Source organism: Stegodyphus dumicola, chromosome 5 (genome assembly GCF_044657685.1).
Source record: "Stegodyphus dumicola isolate Sdum_Otavi_A_Nest chromosome 5, ASM4465768v1".
NCBI classification, from domain to species: domain Eukaryota; kingdom Metazoa; phylum Arthropoda; class Arachnida; order Araneae; family Eresidae; genus Stegodyphus; species Stegodyphus dumicola.
Genome location: NC_140772.1, coordinates 60,076,678 through 60,101,768, shown reverse-complemented (window position 1 = coordinate 60,101,768; position 25,091 = coordinate 60,076,678). Strand labels below are relative to the sequence as shown.

At 34.6% G+C, this 25,091-nt stretch overlaps 1 protein-coding gene across 4 annotated transcripts in view; it reads right to left on the bottom strand.

Annotated features, from left to right (window-relative positions):
- Hasp (Hig-anchoring scaffold protein) overlaps window positions 1–25,091 on the bottom strand; it is an 818,047-nt gene that overhangs the window by 708,977 nt on the left and 83,979 nt on the right. The window lies entirely within an intron of this gene.

The following is a 25,091-nucleotide window of genomic DNA, read 5'->3' as shown; positions in this document are numbered from 1 at the left end:
TTAACCTATTTTTTAAAAAAATCTTATATTTCACTGCATGTTTTGTACCTTAGCAATACAGTGTGCTATATAATAGTGATAATCGGCCATTGTTCTCGCTGGGCATCTCCGGGTTAGCGCATTATTTATGATTTATTGGCTTTGTCCAAACGTTTACGAGAAATAGATGCACACAAAGTCACGTAGCAATGGTATATATTGCTAACATTTATCTGCTAGCCGAAACTGAATTTGTTGTAGAAGAGGTATTTTTACATTTAACATTGATTCAAATCACATCCTAGTTTCCAACAAACAGCTCATGAGACTAACGGCATAGAGAAAGGTGGATGAAATCAAAAGTGTTTTTTGCTTTGTGACTAAGATTAATTAGTAAGCATCAAAGTATAGAGCTTGCTAGCTAGTTATTTAAGCTGTAGGAATTATTTTATTTTTCTAATATTTTTTTTTATTTGGAAACCCTTTCCTTTAAACTTTTGTTTTCCACCTACAACTCCCTGCCAGAATGAGATTTCAGTACCGTGTTTTATGTAAATGAAGAAGAACCAGTATTTAATGAGAAGTTCACTCACTTCCGTAGAAGAGCTCAGAAGTTCTCAGTAGAGTGTGTTCAGCCTTCAGGTAACACTGTTGCTTTAAGCCTATCTTATTACGTACTGACGTATCTTACGTGCCTGTTAGGATTCGTCGGTAAGATTTAATTACAAGTCATCTCAGTTAGCTATCTTTGTACAGCTTCGGTTAAAGTTTAGCTAGTTATAATTAGTTTATTTCCTTATTTTCTATCATGCGTTGAAGCCCAAGTGGAGGCTTTTCTGTAAGCCCGAGAAGGGGCCGAGTGTGATTGTTTCTTTGAGTGAATAAAAGGATATTTTAAACTTTTTTTGGACTTCTATTTTAGAGTTTGAAGGAGATCAGCGAATAGTCACTAGACACTCTCATAAAAGTTCTAGTAGCCAAGGACACGTAAATTAACTAGAACTTTAAAAAGGAGTAGTAGGTAGTCACCAACATTCAAAACCCGATAACGACTGTTTCATTAAATTCTAAGCATTCATTTCATACATTTCATAACATTATAATAAAGTTTGCTTCTCGCAAGATTGTCTAGTAAAAATTTATTTCTTCTGTAATTTGGTTTGCATGTTTGCTATTTCACAAAACTAGATAAAATTATCGGATTTATTACATTTCGTATTGTTCTATTTAAAGTAGAGAGTTTAGATAAAATTATACAGCAATCTTTAATTAATGCAGATAAAGTTACGTATTAATTACGTCATAACACGAGTAGAGATGACTTATTTCATTTTTAAGCTTGTAAACTGTTGTTTTACGAAAAGCAATTTAAGAATAACAAGATAAATTTTAAAAGAACGCTAGGAATATTTACCCACAAAGTTTTCTTTAAATTTGATTTCAAAGCACGTGAGAATAATCTCAAATAAACTGCTATCAAACCCGCAAAAAGAAAACTACCATATCAGATAATATTCTGAAACTTAGTTTAATCACGGAAACAAATTTTAAAAGAAAAATTAATCACGACCGTGCCATAAGCAAATTTCGAGTTTTGTTGACGCTGTTTCAAAATAAGTTTTATTTCCCTTTGTAATTGCTAAAACGAAGAGCCCGGATTTCAGATACCATCATGATAACCATTGTTTCCATTTCTTTGCTTTTGTTATTTCTTGTTAAATAAGAACTGTTTCACGCGGATGCTGAATCACACAAACTGAAGTTTAATTAATTTCCCTGGAGAATGGTTTGAAGGTTTTCTTGAAGTATTTTAGTTCCGTTAGCCATAGATAAATGTTATTCAAATTTTAATGGTTGGAATTTCCTTATAACAATTAACGGGGAACAAATGATAAGCCAGAGTTTGGAGAATATTTATTGGAAACAATATCGGTCCTTTGATACAAGTTCGCATCCTCACTGGATTCCTCGAAAAGCATCGTTTTAATTGGATGTTTCTGTTAGTTAATGAAAGGCAAGTAACTGAATGTATATATAGTGGAATTTAACAATCAATAACAGGAAATATGAGCAGTAAAATTTTATTCCACTTTTCCAGAATACGAAAATGGAATTCTAAGATATAATGAGCATAAGCAAAGTTTAAGTATTTAAACCATCGAAACTAAAGAAACTATTGAGAATAAATAAGTAAACTAACTAACTAACTCTTTAAAATTTACTTATAAGGGGCAGTTTGTAATTTTGAAAACCAATGGGGAACTCAAATGAAAACTTTTTAATGAGAAATAAGAGTTTTATTACAAATATGAAAGATATTAACATAAAAACTATTTTTATTGAAATAAAATTAAAGAAGCAAACAAAGAGGAACTGTAAAAGTTATGATCAAACAGTATGCAGCATATTTTCAAATCCACAACTAGAAGGAAACGTTAAGTTTTATTTTTCATTTTAACTCTTAAAATACATGTATGGGTTTCAATTCTTCTCGAGTTGTTTACCATATTATTCTTAAAAGAACCTGCGTGTGTTTTGGAATAGAAAATATTCCTGAAGTTTTATTAAGCATATCTAAAATAATACTCATTTAAAAATAGAAAATGTGTATAAACTTTGATAGGTAATTTATTCCCCGTTTTTATCTCCTCTTTTTATTTCAGTTATTTGCAAATTGTTTACAAACGATTTTAGATTCGAAATTTTTTACAATTTCCTGTAGATTCGAAATATTAAACAACATAGATATCTGAGTAAATTGTGTGAGCAAAGAATAATACCATTCTTATGAAAATAAATCCTTTTTCAAAAAATAGAAAAATAAAATTACGTAAGAATATATATAAACTATATGCTCCTAAAATACTATACAGAATTAAAATACAAATAATAATTTTAGATTTTCCTTCTGATGTGTTTACAATGGGGAATATTATTCTTGTACACACCTTACATCAACAATATTTTGCTAATAGAATTGTGATGGAATATTTTTCCATGCTTGAACAAAATATTATTAAGTATAAATTTAGAAATACAAATATTGAATCTACGTTTCTGATATTTATTAGAATTGATATTTCTTTATAACTGAGAAAGAATCACTTATAAAGGCAGATTCATTTCAACTGAAGAAGGGAGATTTCTCAGTTGTCTTTCAATATGCAATAAGATTTCTCATTCGAAATCGTCGCCAAACAAATTTTGACTTTTATTAACATTTAAAACGGCATAAAATTCTTACCTCTATTAATATCTAGGGGATTTAAAAGAAATTCAAAGGTATAGTCAAAGAAAATATTAGTTTTGAAAGACACCAAGAAGCATGTTAAGCTCCTACAGTTTGGATTTTAAATTTTTACGCAAAGATAATATCTTGGAAACATAAGGTTTAAGATGAAGCTAAGGGAGCTGTAATTGAAAGCCTCGTATTAGACAGTCAGTATAACTAAAACTACCCAAAATGAGAATATTTGATACTGTTCAGCCATTTAAATTCTAAATAAAAGCGAGGCGCGTTACGCTAAATAATTTCAGTTTGCATAATTACATTGAAGCTAAGTCTGTTATCATGTTATCATTCAACAACGTACCATTTATTACCGTAAAATCCGGTCAAAGATCCCATAACCATTTCGGCGGAGACATTCTATCCCATCTCAAGGCATTACGATACGAATTAAAACCGCTGGCTAAGACATCAAATTGTAATCGTAGGTTACATCTCCCCAAAGTGCTCGGTACAGTTAAAAGATAGTTAAATGTTATGTGAATGCCTGCCAGTTCGTATCCGTGCAAGTAATTTAAATACATACCGCAAACGTTCTCCCAAACCTGAAATATTTCCTAAGTTATACTGAAAGCTCCAATTGCCCAGAAGAGTCAAGTGTGATGTTATTGAGAAAATAGCTTCGAAAGATAGTTGGTTTTTCCCATAAACGTAGCGAGGGGTTTGTTACGATACTCAGCATTATAAGCGCTGTGTTAAGCCTAGAAAAATTTTGGAAAAAACTTTCGGCAAATTTAACACTTGTTAAAATTTACGTTTTAAAGCACTTTGTTACAGAAAAGCTAAAACCACGACAGCTGAAGCAATTATCATATTTAAGGTAAAACCCGAAGATACCGTTCGAAGAATCATATTGATATTTGATATACAGAGCGTCGTTTGATTTCCATAGTTAAACAACACATTCTAAAAGCATAATGCCCAAAATGAAATCCTTAGAGGTAATATACAAGGTGTGACACACACACACACACACAAAAAGTGACTGGTCCAATAAATCATTGTATTTACAGAATCAGTTCTCCGTGACATTATCAACCTTCAAAGTATTACAGTTCCCTTCAGCATTCACACACTTCTGCATTCGGTGCTGCCATTGCTGGTAACAGTTCTGGAACGAGCTTTTTGGAATTCAGGAGATTTTCCGTTTTTGCCTGAACCTCCTCAGCTGAGGTAAAATGGGTTCCCTTTAAGTAACATTTAACTTTAGGAAATAAACAAAAAGTCGCATGGAGCCAAATCAGGGGAATAAGGAGTATGCCCCATCACAGTCAGTTTTTTGCTGGTCAGAAACTGGTTGACAGAATGAGCCGTGTGAGCTATTGTCCTGGTGCAACAGTCATCCATCACTCCTCAAATGTGGCTTTTTTTTTTTTTTTTTTTTCCTAATTTTTTTCATGAAGTTCATTTAATACTTCATTGTAGTAGTATTGATTACAGTCTGATCACTAGGAACCCATTCAATGATAATGAACGGGCAATGGGACATCATCTTCCACACTGTCCTTTCGCCCTGAAAACTGCTTATGCCATTCAAACACACGTGCATGAGACAAAGTTTCATCTCCATAACCCTCGGTTAACATCTAAAATGTTTCCTTCGTGGCTGCTTTCTTAAATTTCGCAAGAAACGTGATGTTGAATTGCTTTTTTTACATTAGACTTTTTCCTGCAGAATGCAGTTGCACGTGTTCACTCAGCGACGCAGTACTCACCACTGGCGTGGTTGATTAAGCTGAAAACTGGCCGCATGGACAGAGGAGGTGTGTGGCATGACGTCACCAAAACAGTTGTTGCCAAGTCCACTCTGTTTACAAGCTACACAGTCTCGTTTCTTTTATGTCACACCTCGTAACCCCACATTGCTATTATTTTAATTTTATTTCAATTTATGAATAATTCTTATCCTGTCCAATTTCAAACTAACTTTCAATCCCTTGCAATTCCAACAAAATGTAAGAGAAAGAAACTGTTCTTATACTTCTTAGGTTTTAAATTTACAATAAAGTACATATCTTTGTTTTACATAGAAATCAAGAATATCTAGAACAATTTGTGTTTTCTTTAGTTAAGATATTCCAACAATGTTAATTTGTGCGCATTGTCACAGAATACTTTTGTGTATTGACACAGAATACTTTTGTGCATATATAATCTTTGGTTGTTGGTTAGGCAAAAAAGAAAATGTTACACTAATTTAAACATTTATTATTAGAACTGGCGACAATTACTCATACCACTCCTGATTCAGGTTCAAACATAAGGATAAAGTGAAACATATTTTAAGAAAAAAGTGGAAACATATATCGACACATATTAATTTTTATACACCTTTAATATTTGCGCAGCATGAAAACATAGACCCAAATGAAATGAGATTTTATCCGCTGTGACTTTCCCAAATACAAGCTTAAGTAAAAATCATCTGAAATCTAAATATTTTAATCAAAACATTGAGTTAAATAAATGGCTAACTGTATAAAGCTATTTGGATTAAAAACAATACCAGTTATAAAGCTGCATTAAAAGATAACCCACGCATGAGCAGTTATGTTTTGCTTTCTCTATCTTTGTAGTCCTATGAAATCACAAACTAGGCAAACATATGACCGTGTCACGAATGAAGACTGAACAAATGAGTTTAAAACTTTCTTTCTAATATTATAAACAATATAAAAGACATTGTATAGAGGTTAAAAACCTTACATGGTGAATCCGACGGTAAAAATATTCGGCGGATGAACAGTAATGAAGACGAAGCGAGCAGATTATATGCCTTCCCAGAAGGTAAAAGTGAATGAGAAAAAAAGATACATGCCACGATTATAGAGATAATAAGGATAGCAGACTAAATTTGACCTGTCTACACAGTTAAGTCTAAGATGGATGAATACGGATTAAAAGTGGCATTTTTTAAAGGTGTGGTTTTAAGAGATTTAGACTAAGGAAAGGAAGAGATCCAGGGGATTACCTGATGAAACAAATCTTACTACAAAAGACATCTTCTCAGATTAAAAAATGGTTCTTTCCTTTTATCATCAATTGGTATGTTTTGAGTATATGCATTTATTAAAATACTGATAAGTTTTAACTAACATATTATTCTAAATGCATAATATGTTAGTTAAAACGTCGTTGTTAATTATTCTCACAGCAGAAACGCTCATTAAAATCTATGCATGGAAGTGGCGATTCAAACATAAAATACTCTATCAAATCTTCTTGTTATCTAAAGGAATACTAGTATTAACAAAAGTTTAATTTCTTAAACTGATCGGTACACATTTGAGGGGTAAAGCAATAAATCAACGATCTTTTACCACTTGGATTATCAACTAGCCAAAACAAATAATGTAACGTATTGTACGTGTCTGGCAAATAAGAATTACCTCAGTATGTACAGTTACTAGTATTAAAAGCATACCAGAATTAGTGTTTTCAGTAATAAAAATTGCAATAATTCCAGTTTTTTTAGAATTGACAAAGACTAACGGTATTTCTTCCACTTTTTATTATTTAAATCTCCTCGCTCAAACATACATCCCCAAAAATTCCTTTACTTTGCCCACAAAACTTGGACAGATACAAAACCTAAAATTCAGTCAGAAACCAAACGTATGCTTAAATAATATCCCCATATATTTACATTAACAATAACAACACAAATGAAACCCTACTACGGCTTAACGGAACTTAAGTAAACGGTGAAGTTGTCTGCTGTGACTTACCTCATTTGACTGACGGTAACATCAGAACAAGTCTACGAAATTTATGGGGTCAAAACTTTTAGCCATTACCATTTCACCGTGGCCGTTTCGCCGTCGGAACATTTCGCCGTCAAGGCATATTTTCTTTACATGACTGTATTTTATCTTGCCGTATTATACTCGTATTAAATTTATTTAGTTTAATAATTCTGTTTACCTTTTGCATACTTAATAACGGTTGCTTTTAATACATGCAGTTATTTACAAATATGAGATATAAAGAAATTACACATAGTTGCAAAATTATGTCAGTGTCAAAGAGAACTGGAGCTAAACTTCTGATATAACAGAAGTTATATTATCGATTTTAAAATTATGCGGGTACAATATATGATTCGTCAAAATTTCTTAAAATTTTACTGGCTCAGATAAATTACTCATACAAGCAGGAAATTCACATTTTTATGATATCTGAATGGAAAACGGAATGACTTTGGAATCTGTCAGCACCTTACTCTCTTAAATCAAATTATCAAATTAAATTAAAGTATTGAACTGAACAGAGTTATTAGTTTAAATCAAAGTTAAAATAATACGGCAAGATATAGTACAGTTATGTAAATAAATATATGTCTTGACGGCGAAATGGCCGCGGCGAATAGTTCCATTCTCAAATTTATAGTGGTAAGGAGCGTAAGGTTGCGTATGTCACTGGCATGCGGCTTAGTGACCGTATAGGTTATATTAGAACTTTGCTAAAATCACCAAATTTTGAAGGAAAATCCTCTGGAGTACGGATCTGAGGGTCTCGTACCCGAAAAGACTTTGAGCTTGCTATGTATTTTAAGTTCCCTGATATGCCGTAAATACATTATACACTTGCAAACACTCAATTTTTTTCCGGTATTCGAACAAGAGCCCAGCAACCGGCATCGCTAAACAATGTACGGCAGTGAACACAGCGGGAAACGGTTAACTATACTAAGGCTTAATTGATAAGTCCAAAAAATCAGTCATTCCAAATTTTTTAACAGATATTAGCAACAATTGTTAAGAAAGCGCCTTTATATCAGCATATAAATTCTTCTAAATATTAACTGCATGAAAATGCTTTAAAACGTTCGCACGGAGCTTCCGTAGGATGCTTCCCTGGATCAGTAGCATCACGGGACTATATGGTAAAGTGCTGGTGTATACTTACTCTTGTCCTGTGCCTGTGAGGACATTTGCAGTCCTTCCAGTTTAGGGAACTTCCTGATTCGCGTGCGTGGCGTAACTGTACGAATCCTCAAGACTTATTATAATAAAAGGTTGTCCCTGTTCTCCTAGATTACAAGTGCTTAAAGTTTTACAATACATACAAGAGATTGCATTTGTCCCAGAAATGACATTCTTCTATGGATTATATTAATTAATTAAAGTTGCCATTTAAAAATTACTAATTTAATATCTTATAAATTAAATGCATTTTAAATTATGTAAATTAGATACACATTAATATTAAAAATAATATTTTATATTACAAATAAGTACTATCATTTCCGTTTAAACCTCTTCATTTATTAAAAATTAACAGACTGATTAAATTTGAAAGGTAGCTTAAGACTCTTAATCTTCGTTTAAATGGCTACATTCTGAGCACTGCCTATATGAGAGGTTATATGGGAAATAAATTAAAGATCTCTTTCACTCTTGCTAGTTCATATAAAGAATAAATGCTTGATGGCATAGTGTAACCAAAAAAAAAAGGTTTAAAATTTTTTTTACTTTCCGCTGAAAAAGTATTTTTTTCTTTCCTCTCTCTCTCTCTCTCTTTTTTTTTTTTTTTTTTTTTTTTTTTTTTTTTTTTCAAAAGATGGTATAATTAACAGTTTGCAAGAAATCCTGTTCTATTTCTTGAAATATTTCATGTTTCAGTTTTTACTATTTCACAGGAAATTTTTTATACAAAGCAGGCTTTCGTAAAATGTGCTTCTAATGCCAAATATTACAGAACATCGACAAAAAATTTCTAAATCGGTCAGTTAACTTCTTTTTTACCCTAGCTGTTTAAAATTTTCTTTTTAACTTAACAGTTCCTTACGAAATGGAAATTTTGAAGTTCAATTCATTCAAAATGTATTAAAGAACATGATGAAAGTGAAGAGTAAGAAACTGAATCATTTCTAATATTTATGAAAACGAGACTGATTTTGGGTATCCTAAAAAAACCAAGTGTTATCCCAAGCCTCTCCTTTCAGGTAAATGGATTCTAGTGCATTCAGAAAAATCATTAAGCAACCAATATATCCACTGAGGATTCCTCAAGGATCCTAAGGTCATATAAAATTCCATTATGATACCTCAAAATAAACAGCAGCATATTTAAGGTAGTATTTTATTTGGAAAATACTCTGTATTTGTTTTTTGATAGAATGAGCGTCTTGCAGAATCCAAAATTTTAATCTTGAATAGTAAGTTATTAATCACAGCTTTGTCGTCTTCTCTCTAGTAATAATAGCATTCATTTTATTAGAGGAACATCAGTTCGGGGTATTACTTTCGTGTCTTTTTCTGGCTTAATTTACAAAACTGGACGCCTCTGGGAAAACCTGTTGAGGATGCTCCCGTTCTATAATTCCTTTCGATATCATAGACATCACCGATGTAAATTATCTATTTTTTTCGATTAATTAATCTTATATTTTTCATTTAAAAATATTTAAATAAAAATATATTTAACACTTTTATATGTTTTATTTTCATGATTCAGTTTATCATGTGCTGTATAAAGTATAAAAGTCTTTTGGGGGATTTAAAAACAGATTAAAATGGAAAAAATAATATTTTTCAGATCTGCATTTGTTGTTTTTAAATAGCTCAACTTGTCAAATCAATAATAGAATAAATTCGAAATATTCGAACCTTACGTTTTGACGAATGACAACAGATTTAGAAGTGAAATAGCTCATTTATAATGAATTAATGTAAAATCTTTTTTTTTTAATTCTGTTAGTCCTTTTGGTTTAACAATGCAACTAAACTGACTATAATGTAACTAAACTGACTATCAGTTTAATTATCAAGCAACACTTATGAAATCAGATGACTAATATTAACAATATTAACAGGAATGATATTATTAACTTCAGATGCGATTTTCACGCAATAATAGAGATTAGCTTACCATTTTAGAGTTATTTTCTAAACCGGGAGCTCGTTAAATATTATTAGTTCCCATTGAGAACATATGACATCAGCCTAGTGTCTGCTTTAAAAAAAAAAAAAAAAAAGACGTAATGAAACTAACACAGAGTTTAAAATTTGTGTACTACTCATTTTTTTAACATGCGGAATAGAAAAATTTATTTAAAATTTTAGATTACAGAATTGTTTGGAAATGTCCCGTTTGTCCTAGCGCAAACCAAGCTTTGGTATTATTACGAAATGTACAGGCGTGGTAAGATGGCTTCCCCGCAAAGCAGTCTTAGGGTTGCCATAAAATAGGAAGGGAAGGGATGGCTAAGTTGCCACATTTGGCGAGAAATAGCCCATTTGGCGTCAAAATTGGCGATATACCATGGACGGATGGAGAACCTTTTGGAACGAATTTTAACCGGTTTAGCCCAGAATGTTCTCGAACACAAGCCGAAAACTATATAAACCCTGCTAGTCCGCAGTCAGTCAGTGAGTGTGCCTCATCGAGAGTGCGAGTTAGTCAATCCGTGCGGAGTCGATCGAGTTGACAGCCGGGCAGCGAGTGTCGAGTGAGTCGTCGAGTGCATCGAAGAGTCTTTTCGTGTGTCGCGGTTAGTGCATCGTCGAGAGAGTGTGTTAAGCTCCGGGAACGACTAAACCGTGGTGATCCAGCGAAGCATCCTACGGAAGATGCGCGTGAACGTTTCTAAAGCATTTTCATGCAGTTACGATTTAGAAGAATTTATATGCTGATATAAAGACTTTACCTTAACAATTGTTGTTTACAAATATCTCGCCCTTGTTCCGAAAGGCATTTTAAACTATTACTGATTATGCAATTGAAATTTTGGATTATTTATTACATGCCTTCGAAAATCAAGCTCGTTTGTTGTTGGTCTAATGATACGGTGTGTTCTTGTTAATTAATGGGCGTAAGAAGAGGTAGTATTCTGGAGGTCATCCTTCTCCACAAACACGGTTGTCTGAGGAAGAGATATTACTCTCGTAGTAATAAATAGAGAAGGATCTATGTCCAGATTTAAATTGATTTAAACGGGGACTATTGAGATATCTTTTCCCGTTTATTATGTTGATTAGTTCACGTGTTTCCTGCCTTGGGGAAAATAAGTCTATTTTTTCTGTCAGATGTGATTTATTGTGGGGTACGCGTCTTTTCTTTAGGTATGACTTTAGCAAGAAAGTTGGCATCTCCTTGTCCTTCATTTCGTGTGTGTGTGCTTTCACCTAGTCAAGCGAGATTTTAATTTGGCTATTTTCTTGGAGGAGATCAAAGATTTCTTCAGCTATTTTAGGAGGATGTTGGAAATTTGCTTATGCATGTAGCAAAGAAAGAGAATCTGGTTGAATTGTAAGCTGACGGCCTTTATTATTAATTTATATTTCTGTTGCTTTTTTAATTGCTACAATTTCCGCTAGAAAAACTATTTTCTGGGCACAGGCATCCTTTCCAGAGCATTTTTAGATTTCAGCTTTATGGAAAATGGAGGCTGATCTTACTTTTTCTCGTATTTTAGATTAATCTGTAAATACTATTGTGTATTTACAGATTGATCTAAAGTAGGAGATACTTGTAGGCTCTTTAAAGTCACTGATACTTGTGGGCTCTTTAGAGTAAATTTTTATGTTAGGGGAAATTGTAGGATGCCGAGAATATGGAGAGGCACAAAATTCAAAGTTTTTCGGATAGTAAGTTAGTCCGTATAAGAAAGCTCGAGTCATAAGATGTAATAATTAACGCTTCTAACTCCGATAGAATATACAAAGGGGGTATTCCAGAGAGCACGCAAAGATCAGTGATAGAAGTGGTGCAGAAGGGTTTTGTAATGCTGAGATGAAATGGTCGTTTTAATGGCAAGAAGCTGTTGCTTCTTTGTTTCTGCCATAAAGATAGCCCAAACAGCAGCTCTGTCAGTAACAATTTTCTTTATCACGGTACTGAACAGTAACTTCTGGGTATAACGATTTAAGCCCCAATCATACACTCTCAATCTTCTCATAGAGATAGCTACTTCTGAAGTTTTTATTCTAATATCTTGAAGGTGCTCTATCTAATTCAGTTTTCCGTCTATTACAATTCCAAGAAAGTTCAATTTGGTTACAGTCTTTATTATCTTTTGGTGAGTTTCGAAGGCTGGTTTGCTTTGTGAGGTTTGGCCAGGTTTGTGAAACATCATCCCTTTGGTCTTTTCCTCTAAAATTGTTAACGGTTGTAAGTTACAGAATTGGTTGAAGACGCACGAGAAAGCTTGTTTTTCAGATATACTCTTTTCTGCCAGAGATCATGAATGCGGCTGCGTCTGCGAACACCTGGACTTTTATGTGATTTGGCCATTGATGTGATATATTAAAGATGAGAATCCAGAGATTCGCGAGGGAACATGATCCATGAGGACATCCTCTTGCATGGAGCCTTTTTACTGTTCGTTTATTGTGGGTGATTAAAGTTCTCATAATTTTAACATGAACGCTTTTATGTCTCAAATTACACCGTATCCATAGAAATACGTAACCGGTTTTTGTTTTCATAACCATTGATCGTAGAACATATACTTCCAGTTAAGAAAATGTTTTAAATATCAAAGAGACTCATATTTTGGTATTTTTACATTTAAAGAAATCAGTGTGGTGGAACTTACAAAATCTAACCTCTTCCGGTCCCTATATTATTTATGTTAAGGAAGATGTTAAACTTGTTATAAAAATATTTTTAAAAAAAGATTCGACTCCCATTACGAGAAAAATTGACTGTGATATTTAATTTCAAAACTTGCCAGACGTCAGTTTCAATTTGCATTGAGGAATCTGATAATAAATAAATTAGAAAAATACGAGGTTGATTTTCCCCTCATAAATGCCACTCGATGATATTCTTTTGTGATTTACAATTATTTTGAGTTTGTGATTTTGTTACACTGGTTATGCCGAAGAAATTTCACAAAACTAATTTAGAAGTTTTCAAAATCTAAAAATACGCTGTTAACAATCTCATGAAATTTCATTACTTAAAAATATTGATTTCAAATCGCACAAAAAATTCCTTACACTACAGTTATTTTTCATTTTTAATTACTTCAAATAATACAACGAGTTGCTTACGTTACGCACCAATACAATTGATTTCTTACAGATCGAATTCTATAAGATTCTTTGCATAAGATCGCTATTTTGAAACACTTATATTAATACTTTTTTTTTTCAGAATCATCTGAATAAAATTACTCATCTCTTAATCTTCTAACATCAGAAATCGTTTTCTAAATTGGTATTTTATTTTCAGTTACGTACAAATGCAATCATTTTGATATTCAATTTGTGCATGGTCCCTGAATATGATGCTCGACTTTAAAACTAAATATCTCGGTCAATTTTTCCCCTACGGGACATCAAAACTTTTGTGTTTTAATTTTTATAAGAAGCATAATATTTTTCAAAACACAAATCTAGGAACCAGAGAGACCCTTTGAGTAACTTCAGTTCTTTCAGTGCCGAAAAATTAATTACACGTGAGAAAAGGAAGAAAAACTCTGAATGTCATTCAGAATAAAAACTTCAAAAAAATTAAATCATTTCATTTCGTTGTCTTTAACACGTTCACGTCGGGGCCAATTTTAATGTTCTTCGGCCGTGAGACGGCGCTCGAATTTTTGCCACGTTTCATCTGGCGGCGCGCGATTATCACCTGCGCAGACCTGTATACGAGTTGTAAGTTTGCTTTATTAATTATAATTGTTATTAAAAAATTTTTATAATAAATAAACGTTAATTTTTCATTATTTTAATTTTCAGCGTCTAATAACACAATCGAATGCGTACCATCGGTGGCACGCGCCGCCGGCAATAGAGCAAAACCACTGGTACCATCTGTCTAAGAGGAGGAATACCTCCGAAGGAAGTTGTATCGTATTCACGTTACACACGGGGCAACCCACGAGAATCCAAGCATGTAGCTGGTCCCTTTGCTTGGACTCGAAACCAAGCCAGGTCGAACTACCAGTATTTAGCGCTTTTAACAACGTACTCACTGATGCAGCCTTGATGGAACAGCAGCGAGCTTTAAGTAAACTATCATTTTTGGTTTATTGTTTGCAATTAAAATCTAATTTGACTATAATCTTTTTGGCTCAGTATTAATTATAAACAGTACTCATTTTTTGCTAATTTATTCACCCATACAATGGGTAATGATAACTAAACGTGCTCATATACATATCCGTTCCCATGTTTTGATTTGAAAACATTGCATCGATTCGTAGTACATTTTCTGGTCGTATAGTGTTTCGCATTCACAAATCGATGACTTAACAACCACAACATTTTTAAAACAGCTAACCTTTAGAATTTCTGATAAAGTGATTGAGTGTTAAGTATTGCCATGTATTTCTTTCTTTCTGCCTTTCTTTAAGAATAATGCACAGTGATAACATCTGGTGGCAGCATCCTTTTGTGTAAAAAGTAATTCAAAACAAAAGTTAAATGAACGTAAAATTGAGGAATTAGGCTAATTTATTTAATTGCTTCTTAATGAGAGTTCGTTATCATAATGCGATTATTTTCATTGTGTTTATCGTGAAAATGCATTTAAAATTTATAAGCATAATATCTTGTTCTAAATCCCTTACCTATTTTAAATACCATATTTAAGAAGTTTTGAATTACCTCATAATATATTTTCTTTTACGAAAATTTGTCCTGAGCTTCAAGAAAAGTATCATTTCCCATTTAGCAATTTTAGTCAAAATCTAATATGCTGTTAATATTGATATAATATTCTTAAATACTAAAACGAAAAAGTTTTGGATTTTAATTTAAGATAGTTTTTACTAATAGCTGTTAAGGCTTTTAGTAACGCACTTCCGGTTGGTCAGTTTTATCCAAAATCTAATTAACGCTTTATTTGATTGCTCTAAAAGCATAAATACGGAAAATAGAAATGATGTGAAGTTTCATATAATAGTTATTCTTAGAGAAAATTTCATCACACGCATACAGACCAACATTATAAAAATAGTAAAAACGTGTTATGGGGATCCTAGTTTTTGCTTATTCAATGAAAACTCACTATGAAATTTTTGGACAGAGAATATTAGCTCTCTTGCTATGTAATATATAGATGGCGGCAGATAAATGTAGTGAGTACCGCTTTTTTTTTCCCTTTCGAAAAACTATCAATTATTATATGCGTATATGTTTGTACTCAAAGTCTAGCTAGCGTAAGCAGGATTTTACCGGCTTCAAAAGTGAATTATCACTTGCGAATGTCCAATTTTACCAAAATCTAATCAACTCTTTATATGAATGTTAGAAATCTCAAATACTGGAAATGGACACTTTTGGAAGTTTTCTATAAGAGTTATCTTGGACGAAAAAATCGTCACACACATACTATATTTCTTCCGCCTTCTTAGCATGCCTTCATGGTGTAGTGGTCTGTACGCTGGGCGTATATTCCAGAGGTCCCCGGTTCAATTCCCGGCGAAGGTGCTGCTCATTTTTCATCACTCCTGCTTCCAAAAATTAACCTAATGTCTCTACAATACACACAGACAGACGGAAGGATAACATTGTAAAAATAGTAAAAAAGAGTTATGAAAAGCCTAATTCATACTTATTCACTAAAAACTCACTATCGAATTTTTGGACAAAAACATTACCTTCATTACCTATGTATGTAGTTTGTCAAAGAGTTACAGGCATTTATTTTTTCCTTTAACTGAAGAAGCTAACTGAGAAGATTTATTGCAAACATACGAATGGAATTCTATTGCAAATTCTGTAAATATGCATCAAATATCTGAAAATAAAAATAAAATGGTTTTATATTAGAAAATGCTAAGTAAATATTTTTATACGTTCAGCTGTCATTAGTTATTCCTCCCGAATATATAATTTATTAACAAATTATTCTTAAATGGAAAAGTAATTTTACATGTACGCAGATTTACCCACCGCAATTACTGCAACTATTAAAAAAAATTAGGTTCTTTTGAGAAATTTTTTTTCTCTTTTTATAACGAAGCAGAGCATTTGTTATGGAAAACGCTCTTGCCATAAGGAAAAAAAAAGAACAATAGTCTTCCTTGATAATTAGTGCACTTCGAATTTATTAATTAGTACCAACAGCGTTAAAACTTCAACGCCAAATCAAGCATACCACGAATAAATACGAAGTTTTTATTGCATGTTTCCTTTAATTAATTAACGAAGATTATTCCATGCAGTAAATTTAAAAACTAATCCAAAAGGAAAAAAAGAAATAACAAAAGATTGTTTCTTATATTAATCAAATTATTCACAATTTTTATTAAAATTCTCTAGATTTCGTTCACAGGCGAAAGAAATTTAGTTTTGCTCTTTTTTAATACATTTATTATCGTATCAAAAACTCACGAATAAAATAAATAAGAGAAGGAATTTTGTATAAACTACACAGGAGAAGTTTAATATAAACGAACACCAATATATTTCTATGATTTTCCCTTTTCTTACACGAATGCAAACTAGACGTAGAGCTGTAAAATTTTCATGATTACTTTTTATTTTAATACGATATAATTAATAAAATTACATTAAGCATAAAAATAAGCATTTAAATATTTTTCTCATTAATAAATCATTTAAAAAAATGTTTAATTCTGTTCAATAAAAATATACTGACAGAACTACATGTTAGATTAGGTTATTTAATTACGGCAAACCTCGAGAGCTATCTGCCTAAGGGGAGGGAAGCTTTCGTGGAGGACTTTCTAAGGGAAACTGGCTCGTATACACGTTACACGTGGGGAAAATCACGAAAACACCCATGCAGCCAGTCTGTTTGCGGGATTCGAACCTCGGACCGAACTACCAGTGTTCAGCGACTTTACCGCTCGGCCGCTGGTCGGCGACAGAACTACAGGAGACACCTGTAAGTTTCAATAATTTTAGCACAAAGTTTTGAAACAAATTAAATAAACTTCAGGTTAAATAAATGCGAAAAATTGCATATTGCAAAACATAGGGTTTTAATAAATGATATTAGAGTTGCTCGTTTCATACTTTCTAACGTCAAGCATTTACGCAAAATATATGCGAACTATTTATAGTTAATGCAACAGATATTAAAATTCTTAATTTTTATGTTATAATTAGACGTAGAATTTATTCAAATTAAATCTATTTGATTTTAATGCATACTTCGAACCTTTTTCAGTAACTTTTCGAAAATGTAAATTTTAGGATAGAAAAGCATAAAGAAGTGCTTACTAGCTTTCGTATTTTATCATAAATTTGCTGAAAGCAAATGGCAGTGAACAACCAAGTTTCAATGTAAGAGAGCAATTTTGGTTTTTGTTACGTATTATTTTAATAAAGAAGACTACATTATCTAAACGATGTGAAAAAACTTGCATAATATTTCAAAACACTGGAAAAATTATATTCTGTTTCCATGTCAAAACTACAATGTACTTTAAAAAAAGTGCAACACGAATTATTTTATGAATAATGTTTAAGAACAAATTATGCAGACTTATTTATTTTAACCAGTTATTTTATGTTCAGTAGCTTTTCTCTCATTCTCACTTTCCATTTTCCTACCAGAATGCAAATTTTTGAGGTAGAAAAAGATAACAATTAAAGGAAAGTTTTAGACTGTTGAATCAGAACGTGTTCCGCTTGCTGAAGGCTATGATACTAGTTGAATCCCTTTATGGCAATTTGTCCGCGGCGCTGTTTTTACTTCCTTGTACGAAGTAAAAAGGAAGCATTGTAATCGCGAAACGTTTCAGGCAGCATATCCATTTTGACCGCTATCGAATGCAATTTAACGATGTTTTTGCTTGATATCTCTACGTAAGGACAGAATAAAATACTCTTTTCCTTCAAAAAAATTATAAAACTGCTTTAAATTGAATTCTGAAGAGAATCTTTCGTGGTGTCTGTACGAACGTATGTACGTACGTGCGTGCGTACGTACGTATCTCGCATAACTCAAAAACGAGTAGCCTCAGAACGTTGAAATTTTGTATATAGGACTGCTATAACATGTAGATGTGCACCTCGTATTTTGGTTGCAATCGGCCGCGCCAAACGTATATAAATATATTTATATATATATCCACTCTCTTAGCCGGCTCAGTAATCTCAGTTTCTTTACTTTTATATGTTTGTAAATTGTACATTTTTTGCTTTAAAAATGATTGTATTATGTTGTTTTCATCTTTCGGTTAAGATTTTTATGCATTTAGTAAATCTGTATGCAATATTTTTAGAATTATCAACAATTTTAAAGTTGTCTAAGTGCCGCTAAGCCTTTTTTTTTTATGGCGGCCATTGATGTTTACATTTGAAACAGGAGACTAGTGGATTTGTTGCCAATCTAGAGAAACTTAGCTTCGCAACAACAAAGATAACGCATTCATTTATTATTGCCATTTAAATCATGCTTAATTCTTTCTGGAATTCTTTCGAGGAAATAAGTGTTTAAGATTTACTTCGTAATTTTTAATATAGATATTTTGAGTTTTTATGTATTTTTGCCTTCTCGCGAAGTGAGAACTGAATTAATTCAATGAGAAATACTCAATCGTCTGTGGAAAACTGTTTCTTTTTTCTTTTGTTTGCTTAATTTCTTTTATGCATCATTCTAGCTTTATTATAGTATTTGAATAGAACATGTGGCAACGATTAAATAATTCTATTCTTTAAATGATATAAATTTTGTGCATTATGAGTTATAATATGAACGAAATATATAAGTTAACTGTTATATAATTATTGGATTATATAACAGTTAACTTAGTTTCCGTTATATAATTATTATATAAGTTAACTGTTATATAATTATTAATACTGGTAAGTGAATCTAGCGCCAGAGTATCGCTATGGTAAGCAAATACTAGAGTGAATTTTAAAGAATGCATTTATTCTATTGTGGTTTATGCGCTGTCGGCGAAGTAGATTTAATTCAATGCAATAAGTTTAAATGAAATGCAAGAGAAAAATGCGTACAATTTAATATTCCGTACAAGGAAGTCATGTGGTGTACACATCAGATTTTTTTACTCGCTATTAGGCTTATCACGCCGGTATAAGATTTAAGCCAACTCACGCGTTGCTTATTCTGTGAGTCTGTGGCTAACTAACGATTTACTTAGTATAATTAAGATTAATTTTCTTTGAGTTATGTCATAGATGCTGGCTAGTTTTGTAAGCTTTGTTCACCATCTATATAACTTTTTATCTATAATCACTTGATGGCGTTCTTATCTTTGCAGTAAAGATTGTCATTTTAGCAATGATATACAGGGTTACTTGCATTACTGTAAATTCATTCTAAAAGTTAAAAATAATGTTCATATCGTTTTATATAGTTCTATATATGAATTTTAAATACACAAATATATTATTTTACTTGCTTCAATTTGTTAGATTCTCGGTGATAAACAGAAAGGATTTGGTTACAGAGTTTTCGTTACCTATATGGAGAGATCATACCTCCCAATGTCTTAATGTCGTTGATGTTGAAAATGAAATTTTAAAAGAAGAGTGTTTAAGTAACAACCCAAATGCAAAATACAAATCAAATACTAAATACACATTTAGAAACAAAAAGGACCATGGTCTTACACTATTTACAATTATTTACATTACGTACTATGGCCATAGTAATGAGCTAACCTGTCGTAATGAACGACTTTAGGTTTAGAGTTCGAAGACTTACGGATCCGAACCACGACGTCATTCAGCCTGTTTAGGACCGTGTACGGACCATCCCAAGGTGACTGTAATTTCGGACAAAGTTCTTTCCGTCGAGTCGGATTCCACAACCACACCTTGTCTCCTTCGTGGAATTGATGTTCAGTAGCTCTTATGTCGTATCGGGTCTTCATCTTCTCCGTCGCCAAGTTGACTCGCTCTCGTGCAAAGTTGTGCATCACTTCAAACCGGGCCTCGAGATCTTGAATATATTCCTCAGACGATGAAGGAGCATCCAGAGGGCGGCCAAACAATAGATCACAAGGCAGACGAAGGTCACGACCGAAGAGCATCTGTGATGGAGAATAGCCGGTAGTCTCGTGGACAGCACTGTGGTAAGCCAGTAAAAACAGTGGTAATTTCTTGTCCCAGTCCTGTTGGTTTCTGGAAACCACTAATGAGAGGTTATTAAGGATGGTTCGATTGAACCTCTCTACCATGCCGTCCGACTGGGGATGCAATGGCGTCGTTTGAGTTTTGTCAATGCCGAGTAGTTTACATAGTTCTTTGATTACTGCCGAGGCAAAATTCCTTCCCTGATCGGAATGTAACTGAAGAGGCACTCCGAACCTGGAAATCCAGTGCTGCATCATTACCTCAGCTACTGTGACAGCCTCTTGATCAGGAATAGGATAAGCTTCAGGCCACTTGGTGAAGTAATCAATGACAACGAGTATGTATTTGTTGCCATCAGCAGTTCGTGGCAGAGGTCCCAGGATGTCAAAGGCGATACGTTCAAAAGGCGCCCCTACATTGTAACGTTGCAACTTGCCTCGGCTGCGTCCTCTCGGTCCTTTCCGACCTGCACAGGCATCGCAAGATCGGCACCACTTTTGCACGTCATCCTTTGCATTATTCCAGTAAAAGCGCTCACGAACTCTCTGCAAGGTCTTCATTATTCCAAAGTGACCTCCTGTAGGGCTGCTATGTAATTTTTTAAGGACATCAGGAATGCGGATCTTGGAAGTATAAGTTGCCATCGGAACGTCTTCCCATCATCCGATTCGAATTTCCGGTGTAAGACGCCGTTTCGAATGTGAAGTGAATCCCAGAGTGCCCAATATTGTTTGGTTGTAGGACTACAGATAGAAATGTCCTGCCAGGTAGGTTTTCTGTTTGATGACTCCATTAAATCAATTATGGGTTTAATGTCGCGGTCTTCCAACTGGTCCTTACTGACTTCATCATCACTCCACGGTTCTCGATCAGCCGATGTTGATGTTGTAATTTGTCTTGCGACCGGAGTCAGCAGCTCGTATTTCGCTTCCACCCTGGAACAATATCGGGAACTTTCTTGGCAAGGTCTTCTAGACAGGGCGTCGGCGTTTCCGTGTGATGATCCCTTACGATGACGGATAGTGATGTCATATTCTTGGAGTCTCTGTATCCACCTGGCTATTTGACCCTCAGGATTCTTGAAATTTAAAAGGCAGGTCAATGATGCATGATCGGTGCAGAGCAGGAATTTTCTGCCGTATAGATAGTGATGGAACTGTTCTACAGCTTTGACTATGGCGAGCAACTCTTTCCTGGTGACACAATAATTCCTCTCCGGTTTAGACAGGCACTTGCTCCAGTACGCCACTACACGTTCTTGGCCGCCTATTTTTTCGGACAAAACAGCACCGACACTTTCATTGCTCACGTCGGTGTCGAGAATAAATGGTCGATCAAGCTGAGGATACGTCAGGATTGGAGCAGATGTTAAAGCCTCCTTTAAGTTGTTAAATGCATCCTCGCATTCTTTTGTCCACAAGAACTTTTGGTTGCTCTCTGTCAGCTTGTGTAGGGGTCTTGCGATGGAAGAAAAGTCCTTCACGAATCTCTTATAGTAGGTGCAAAGCCCTAGGAAGCTTCTCAGCTGATGGACATTTTCGGGACGTTTCCAGGATTTAACGGCTGATACCTTTTCAGGATCCGTGCGCACACCTTCTGCAGAGATGACATGTCCCAGGTAAGTCACTTCCTTTCGGAACAATTTGCATTTAGCGGAACTCAGCTTCAGGTTGGCCTCTTTCAGTTTCTGAAGCACCTTCCTAAGATTTTCTAAATGTTCTTCAAAACTCTTTCCGACGATGATGATGTCGTCCAGGTATATCAGGCAGGCTTCGTAGGAAAGACCTATCAAAACAGTCTCCATAAGACGTTCGAATGTTGCCGGCGCATTACACAGTCCAAACGGCATCACCTTGAATTGCCAAAGCCCTTGTCCCGTAGTAAATGCCGTCTTTTCTCGGTCTTCAGGCTGTATTTATACCTGCCAATACCCACTCTTTAAATCAAGTGTTGAGAACCACTTGCTTCCAGAAAGAGTATCTAAAATGTCGTCAATTCTAGGAAGAGGGTAACTGTCTTTCTTCGTAACCTCATTCAACCGGCGATAGTCGACGCAAAATCTTGTTGAGCCGTCTTTCTTTCTGACTAGGACGATAGGAGATGCCCATGGACTTACTGAATGCTCGATGACATCGCTTTCTTCCATATCTTTTAACAGTGTTCGCACCTCTTCCTGTTTAGCAAACGGTAGACGTCTTGGATGTTGCTTGATCGGGGGATGATCGCCGGTATCTATTCTATGTTGTGTCAAACTAGTTCGACCCACGTCAGAAGACGAGCGGGAGAAAACAACTTGAAGCTCTTTAATGACGCGATCGGCAGCATTCTTCTCTTCATCTTTTAATAGCGCATTCTGAAGTAACTCTGATGTAGTGCTTTCTGAAGACACGGATTCTTGGATGTTACTCTTTCTTTCAACGGTGGTTACTGGAGTACATGCTGCAACCATTTCACCTTTCTTAATAATTCTCACCTTCTCAGTTACATTGGAGACTCTCACCGGGATAACCGTTCTGGATAGGTCGACGAGTGTTGAGGCTACTAGTACTCCTTTTGTGCTATTACAGTTATTGGGATATTCTATGATGCCGTAGGGGAAATTTCTGTTTTCGGCTATGGATCCAGGAAGTAAAATTTCTGTTCTTGCCGGTATTGTGATATTGTCTTGTGCTATGATTTTATGAACAGATTTAACTTTTTCATCATTAACTCCAAACAACGCTATGTCCTCAGATGTAGAATGCAATTCGTTATTTTTAAAGTCCAAGGAAAAATTGTATTTCCTTAAAAGTCCAATCCGAGTATGCAAGAATCAGTGATCTCTGCTACATATGCCATGTGATTGTAAGCGGCACTTCCAAACGTGATGTTAACGTTTACTTTTCCATCGATGTCGATCTTCTCACCGGACACAGTCTGTAGGGTAACGCAGGGCGGCGTCCAGATAAGTTTGCTTTCCAGTTGCTGAGCCAAATCTTTTCGGATGATGGTAACGTTGGCTCCTGTATCTATAGTCATATTGCAGGGAACTCCATTAATATATCCTATTATGCAAAGTCCATTACTGCCGCCTCTCACTGCAGAAATCTGAAGCGTTTTAAACTGGGACTTTTCATTATCTGGCAACCTCCGCCCCGCGAGATGGCCACTAATTAGTTTCCCTGCTGTTTTTTTAGGAACGGTCTTAACATCCGTACCCTGGGGTGTTCTGCAGTTTCGTCGTATGTGTCCTTCAGCACCGCAGTTCCAGCACTTAACGGTCGGTTTCTTCTCACCAATATTCCGTCTCAAGGCGTTCAGTTGTCTAGTTAAATCGTCTAGACGAGCGGTGACTTGATCCCCTGGCTTCTGGACTTGAGCAGCTTTGATTGGGTGTCGGTCTCGACGAGTGGCTTGCTGGGCTGCCTTGAATTTCATGGCGTACACTAGAGCGCTTTTTAAATCTTTTACATCCGCCATTCGTAGAGCTTTCTGTATTTCAGTATCCCGGATGCCGTCGATAAAGTATTGCAAGGACAGGATTTCCCTTGTTTCTGTCGGGCATTCTGAAAAGGCGAGATGGGACAGCCTTTCAACATCCGTGGCGAGCTCCTGAAGTGTTTCGGTAGGCTTCTGTTGACGAGATTTTAATTGGAGCCTGCTGTAGTTTTTTAAACACTTCTCCCCAAAGCGCAGCTCCAAGGCGCCGGACAGAGCTTCGAAATCTAACCTTTTGTTTTCGGGAAGAGTCTGAAGGATATCCGCTGCGTCTGCTCTTAAAGAAGCGGCGAGATGACAGGCCTTAGCTTGGGAATCCTATCTTTTCGCATCCGCCACGATAGAAAATTGTGTCTTATACACCTGCCAGGAGGTCTTCCCATCATATGTGGATAGCTTCAGAGGTGGACGAGCAGGCATAGGCAAGAATTTAAAACCATCACTATTGTTCCCTGCCGTCGTTACGAATTTCTTTAAAATATCCACTTCTTTGGCTACTGCAGAAACCCTATCATCAATTTGTTGTTCGATTTGGTGTTGGACGGCACTAACTCTTCCTTCAATTCGTTCCTCCACAGCAGAAACTCTCCCTTCTATATGTTCTTTTACAGCAAAATCTTTTTCTTGTATTTCTTCTTTCACCGAAGAAACTCTTTCTTCAATTTGATCTTTTACGGAAAAAAAACCTTTTCTTCAATTTGTCCAACTTTATTTTCAACTGTGTCAATTCTGCCTTCTATAGCTTCAAATTTATTTTCTATTATGCAGGTAATTTCTCTTTTCATTTCTTCTTGACCAGCTTGAACGGCTTTCATTTCGTCCTTAACGGATTCCTGGCCCAATTTCATTTCTTCCTTAACGGAGTTGACGGCCCCTTCCATCTTTTCTTGGAAAGCAGCAAATGCAGTCATCATTTGCCTGAATTGTTCTTCCATCGCTCTTGTAATTGGCATTCAAAATCCCACTTCTGACACCAAAAATTGTTGCGTGCGTACGGGTTCGTTATGAAATGAATGCACAAGTCCGATGAAATATGAACAAAAATTTATTATTATCACAACAAAGATGCTTAAATTTTCTCAAATTATCATGCAGTATTACAATATCTCACAGTAGTTATCTTTTAACTACTCAAATATCCAATTGAACGAAATTCAAAACAGCTAAAGAACGCTAATCCACGAATTCGCTACAATCAACAAGAGCAGTTTTCTAAACAACAACAAACTAAGCAACTACTACGAACTGAGATGTTTTCCACCTTTTATAAGATTTTAAAAATCACGCGCTAGAATTTTCCAGTACTTTCTCGAAATCAAAAAGAGATATTTATTTATTTAATGCACGCGATCTTGTATTTTCAATTTTCC